The 6,412-nt window shown below is 41.0% G+C and overlaps 1 non-coding gene across 1 annotated transcript; it reads right to left on the reverse strand.

The window, feature by feature from the left end:
* Positions 1-3,979: 3,979 nt before the first annotated feature.
* On the reverse strand, positions 3,980-4,086 carry LOC114417510. The gene has a single exon (XR_003667774.1). It is a non-coding gene; the product is annotated as a small nucleolar RNA R71 (small nucleolar RNA).
* Between the last annotated feature and the right edge of the window lie 2,326 nt (positions 4,087-6,412).

The raw sequence follows: 6,412 nt of genomic DNA on the forward strand, positions 1-6,412 counted from the left end.
GAAAGCTCCACTATTCTGAATAATGAGAAAGACTTTTCAAAATTCGATCCAATCGATCGAGAATCTTCTCATTTGTTAGGTAGGCCAACCGATCGAGTTTTGTTGGGCGTTCATGTCACAGAACCTTTCTTCTAGCCAAGAATCCCATTATTGATCGAATCGGGCCGGATCTAATTCATTGGCAAATGAAAAATCGACTATTTTATTTTATCAGAAAAAAACCTAGAAAAGAAGAAGAATCACTAAGACAAGAGCTAGGTAAGCAAGAAGGAGAGGCTAGAAAAGGCGGGGCAAGGGGCTCTCCATCTCTAGGAAGATTGTGTCCAGGATCTGGTAATCTAAGCTCTGGTCAGCTCGTAGTAGCCTGTGCTTTATTACAGGTAGTCATTCCCCCCGTTCCTTTAGTCTTTTCAACGGTACTTGAATCTGAAGTCGCGGTCATGTCTCGCCCCCAGTATAGTGACCGATTCCATGTTTCCCCCGAATTTCATCAGTTCCAGGCTTTCCTCTCCCAGCAAGAGGATGCGCGCCTTAACTTAAAAGAGCTAACACGCTTTACATAACCAAGGCTTTCTCTGATAGGGGCTCGTTAGCCGTTGTTTGGGTTGAGCTCAAACCTCTGCTCATCCATCTTCATTCCAAAGGCGAACATTTCCATTGAGTGACTGTAACTGCTATGGTTTACAGTTTCTAGTTCTTAACCAACCCTTTCTCGCCTAGCTTTATAAAGCTTTAAGAGAGAAGAGTAAGGGGGACCTTCTTTTTCTCCTGCGGAGCCCTCAAAAAGTAACCGGTGGCCAGTAGCTCTACTAAGCGAAGAACCGCTCGTTGCCTTTTCTTCGCGAATAACATGTGCAGGTAGCCGCCTAGGAGAAGAGAAGCAAGCTACCTTCCATCTATATCTATAGGCGGCAATGGTAAGAGCTGGTAAGCATGGTAATTGTACCGGCGGCCGGGGCCAGCACTCCGCATTCTATCTAGGTTCCACTCTTACGTACGCCCCACCTCACATAGAAGAAGGGGAACCCCTTCCATACGAACATAAAGAAAATAAAACCGATGGAAGGGAAATTACAACATTTGCATAGAAATAAATAGGCCTAACTCTCAAAAACATGTCCCTAGTGGAGTCGCCAACTGTCACAACCAACCCTTCGGCGGGAGGGCGACGCAGGGCTCACGGGTGCGTCTTCCAAGGGAGGAGAATGCGCGGAGTTGCCACCAACATTTATTCGAGGAAAACATCGGAAAAACCGGAACGAGTGGTCTACGAACTTTCATCGTGAAAGGTTCAGAAGTTATTTTTATGCACGGGGAAGGTATTAGCACCCCACACGTCCGTCACAAGGGATGGCAGCCTTTAATCGAGTGTGCAAGACTGATGTGCCTTCATTTTCTTCTATTTTCTAAACCCTTTTTGCACCATTTTAATTACTGATTGGTCTTAATTGTCAATTAATTAGGCAGTTTTATTATTTGGGCTCATTTAGCTAATTTGAAGTTTTTAATCTAATTTCAGGAATTAATGAAACATTGGGCTTAATCCGGATTTTGGTTGTAGACTTGAAGAGGGCAAATAAAGCAGCGCTTACCTTAGTTAATTTCTAATTAGGAAATTTCGTAATTTTATTTTATGTTGTTCAGTGTTTATTTTGTTTTGGGCCAGAGTATTGTAATAGGGCCCAGTGACTTTGAGTGACTCTTTTTAAATAGCAGCCTTGGGATTCGTGCAAGGCTATTCTGTTATGCTATTCATTATTCAGAGCTTTTTTTTTAGGGTTTTACGTTTTCTGCTTTGATGCTACTGTTCACGTAATGCAATTTTACATTTTCTGCTTCTAATTACAATTTCGTTCTTGTTTCTTCTTCTACTTTCAATTTCGTTTCTGTCCCATTTACGTTTCTGTTCATTTACATTTCTGTTCGTTTACGTTTCTGCTTCATGTTTCATTTATGTTTTCTGTTTGAATCTATGGAAGGCTAAATATTCTGGTGTTGTTTCCTTTTGAGGACAAAGCCCAGCTCTCTTTGAGGTTTCGTTTATAATGTGGTTTCCTGCCAGTTTTCCCTTCACCAGTTAACCCAAATTTGTGAACATTAATCAGTGCACGCTTCGTGTTCGATTAATTGCCTCTGAGCCTAACTTGTGTTCATGCTTAATGGACGAAGGGCTAACTGGTGTATGTGGTGCCTAATCACGTATTGACAACCCTACGTTGATTTTCGCTTAGTAAATTGAAATAGGGTTGGATTAAGTGGTTAACTGTTAGGGACAAATTCTCCATGACCCAGGATAAGAGAATGGCTTCTGAATCAGAGGGAACAACTCGTTTTTAATATTAGTAGTTTCATATTCCAGTTTACTTATTCTGCTCTTTAATCACAAAGCAAACAAACCCCCCCCCCAATTGTTACTGTTACTGCGCAAGTATATTATGAACATTTGGTTTGTCATTGCTCGTTGGGAAAAACGACCTAGGATCACTTCCTAGTTACTGCATTTTCATGTTTATTTGATTCGGGTACGACCTTGATCAAATTTGGCGCCGTTGCCAGGGAGCAGTGTCCAAAGGTTCATAATAGCTTGCGTTGTGTGTTTAATTTTTTCGTGTTCTATGTTTAATTGTTAGTATTGTGTTAGTATGTGTGTTAGTGTTGTTTAGTGTCCTGGTATTTTGTTTAGTGTGTGTTCTGTTTCAGTTTTTCTATTAAGCGTTTCCCCTGTTTCAGTTTTGGGTGTTTTGCTGTGAATAGTGTTTTGCGACGGACTTAGCAACCATTGTTTGCTTGCGGCAAACCAGAGTAGTAGTAGAAATCATGTAGCGACGGATTTTAGCGACCACCAATGCTGAATTATTTGTGATTTTTTGTTTTAGTAGCTAGGGTTGTTATTTTTGGCTGAATGTTTTTGTGGTAACTTCTTTTAATCCATATTTTGTGGGAAAAATAGCTAGAGCCTTTAGTTTGGTCAGATTTGAAAGTTCCAAAAAAGTAGCAAATTTTGTGTTTGTCAAAACTTCAAACGACCATAACTTTTGCTCTGGTTATCAGAATCACAATTATTATATCTGTATTTGGGGTAGAAAAAAATTTCCTATGGCCGGCTAAGGTCTCCATCATCCAAAAAAAGTGATTCTGTCAAAAGTTTTTTATTTTTCAAGTTTTATTCACTTATTTTTCTTAACCTACCATTTTTAGCTTCTATAGTTAGACTTTGAATTTTTGTCTGAAATTTTTTGTGCTATCTTCTCATCATTTTATAAGGTTGCTCACAAAATTTCAAGTTATTTGGATATCATTTGAGGGTAGCTGTAGTTCAAACCTACACCTTTATTTACATGACAAGGCAACTAGTTGTGTATGCTGAATGTAGTGTATGACTAGAGGCAATCCATCTGACTTACAACCCTTTGATCCTGAGATAGATAGCACATTTCATAGATTAGTTAGGCATCATTTTATACCTTTTGATCATTCTGAGAATTCCATTACTAGTGAATCTGTGCATTCTATTATTGGTGATTTTGAACATCCTGATCTTGAACATTATAATTTTGAGCATTCTGATTCTGAGCATTCTGATTTTGCACATTCTGAGAACATGGCACAACCTCCACCCCGTGAGAGGACTCTAAGGGAAATGGCTGCACCTGATTTCACCTACGAAAGCTTGTGCATCCAATACCCTGATGAGGATGTCCCATATGTTCTTAAAACTGGACTGATTCATTTGCTTCCAAAGTTTCATGGCCTTGCAGGAGACGACCCGCACAAACATTTAAAGGAATTTCATATTGTCTGCTCCACCATGAAACCCCCAGATGTCCAAGAGGATCACATATTTCTGAAGGCTTTTCCTCATTCATTAGAGGGAGTGGCAAAGGACTGGCTGTATTACCTTGCTCCAAGGTCCATCACGAGCTGGGATGACCTTAAGAGAGTATTCTTAGCAAAAAATTTCCCTGCTTCCAGGATCACAGCCATCAGGAAATATATCTCAGGTATTAGACAACTCAGTGGAGAGAGCCTGTATGAGTACTGGGAGCGATTTAAAAAACTATGTGCCAGTTGCCCCCACCATCAGATTTCGGAGCAGCTTCTTCTTCAATATTTTTATGAAGGACTCAGTAATATGGAGAGAAGTATGATAGATGGTGCCAGTGGTGGAGCCCTTGGAGACATGACTCCTGCTGAAGCCAGAAATTTAATTGAGAAGATGGCTTCCAACTCCCAGCAGTTTAGTGCCAGAAATGATGCTATAGTCATTAGAGGAGTGCATGAGGTAGCTACAAACTCAGCTGTATCATCTGAAACTAAGAAGCTTGAAGGCAAACTAGAGGTGTTGGTTAACTTGGTAACCCAGCTGGCCTTGAATCAGAAATCTGTACCTGTCGCAAGGGTCTGTGGTTTGTGCTCCTCTGCTGACCACCATATAGACCTTTGCCCTTCCATGCAGCCACTTGGAGCAATTGAGCAGCCTGAAGCTTATGCTGCAAACATTTACAATAGACCTCCTCAATCTCAGCAGCAAAACCAACCTCAGCAGAACAATTATGACCTCTCCAGCAACAGATACAACCCTGGATGGAGGAATCACCCTAATCTCAGATGGTCCAGCCCTCAGCAACAACAACAACAGCCTACTCCTTCCTTCCAAAATGTTGCTGGCCCAAGCAGACCATACATTCCTCCACCAATCCAACAACAGCAACAGCCCCAGAAACAGCCAACAGTTGAGGCCCCTCCACAACCTTCCCTCAAAGAACTTGTGAGGCAAATGACTATGCAGAACATGCAGTTTCAACAAGAGACCAGAGCCTCCATTCAGAGCTTAACCAATCAGATGGGACAATTGGCTACCCAATTGAATCAACAACAGTCCCAAAATTCTAACAAGCTGCCTTCTCAAGCTGTCCAAAATCCCAAAAATGTCAGTGCCATTTCATTGAGGTCAGGAAAGCAGTGTCAAGGACCTCAACCCATAGCACCTTCCTCATCTGCAAATGAACCTGCCAAACTTCACTCTACTCCAGAAAAAGGTGATGACAAAAATTTTCCTAACAATTTCTGTGCAGGTGAATCTTCCACTGGTAATTCTGATTTGCAGAAGCAGCACATCCCTCCTCTTCCATTCCCTCCAAGAGCAGTTTCCAACAAAAAATGGAAGAGGCAGAGAAAGAGATCTTGGAAACGTTTAGAAAAGTAGAGGTCAACATACCTCTGTTAGATGCAATAAAGCAAATTCCAAGATATGCTAAATTCTTGAAGGAGTTGTGCACTAATAAGCGGAAGCTTAAAGGAAGTGAACGAATTAGCATGGGCAGAAATGTCTCCGCATTGGTTGGTAAATTTGTTCCTCAAATTCCTGAAAAATGCAAAGATCTAGGTACATTCAGTATACCTTGTATTATAGGGAATAGTAAGTTTGACAATGCCATGCTAGATTTAGGAGCTTCTGTTAGTGTTATGCCTCTGTCTATTTTTAATTCTCTATCTCTAGGTCCCTTGCAGTCAACTGATGTGGTAATTCATTTAGCTAATAGAAGTGTTGTCTATCCTGTTAGTTTCATAGAAGATGTCTTAGTTAGAGTTGGTGAACTGATTTTCCCTGTTGATTTTTATATTTTGAATATGGAAGATGGATTTTCTCAAGGATCAGTTCCCATCATTCTAGGCAGACCCTTTATGAAAACTGCTAGAGCTAAGATAGATGTTTATGCAGGAACACTATCCATGGAGTCTGAAATTGTACTTGATCATATGTCTGAATTTGATGCTGAGAGTGATATTGATTGCATGTCTGGTGGTGGTGTTTTACCTCTCGAGATTGATTTTATAGAGTCAGATAGGACTAACCATGTTTCAGGAAGTACACATAACTCTGACTTTCTTTATGAGGTAAAGGCTGAGAAAGCATCTCCTTCTACCACTGTCCAGCCGACCACACCAGAATTGAAGTCTCTGCCATCAAATTTAAAATACGCTTACTTGGATGATAGCAAGAGTTTTCCAGTGATTATATCTATCTCCCTTGCTGATGAGCAAGAGGAGAAGTTGTTGTCAGTTCTCAAGAAGCATAAAAAGGCTATAGGCTGGACCCTGGCGGACATTCCTGGTATTAGCCCATCCACATGTATGCATCGAATAAATTTAGAGGATGGAGCTAAACCAGTAAGACAGCCACAGAGAAGACTCAACCCGGTGATTCTTGATGTAGTGAAGAAGGAGATTGTCATACCTTAATTTCGTCCGGGGATTATTACTTGATGACATGCAACCTTTGATTGGTCATTTCAAGATACTTGGCACCCTTTGTTGCACAATATGTAAGTCTTGAGACGCGCCGGAAGTCAAAAGGAAGCAGGGTTATGCGATCCGTGAAATTCCGTAGTGTGGCGGAAACCAAAAGGAG

Source organism: Glycine soja, chromosome 6, assembly GCF_004193775.1.
Source record: "Glycine soja cultivar W05 chromosome 6, ASM419377v2, whole genome shotgun sequence".
Taxonomy (NCBI): domain Eukaryota; kingdom Viridiplantae; phylum Streptophyta; class Magnoliopsida; order Fabales; family Fabaceae; genus Glycine; species Glycine soja.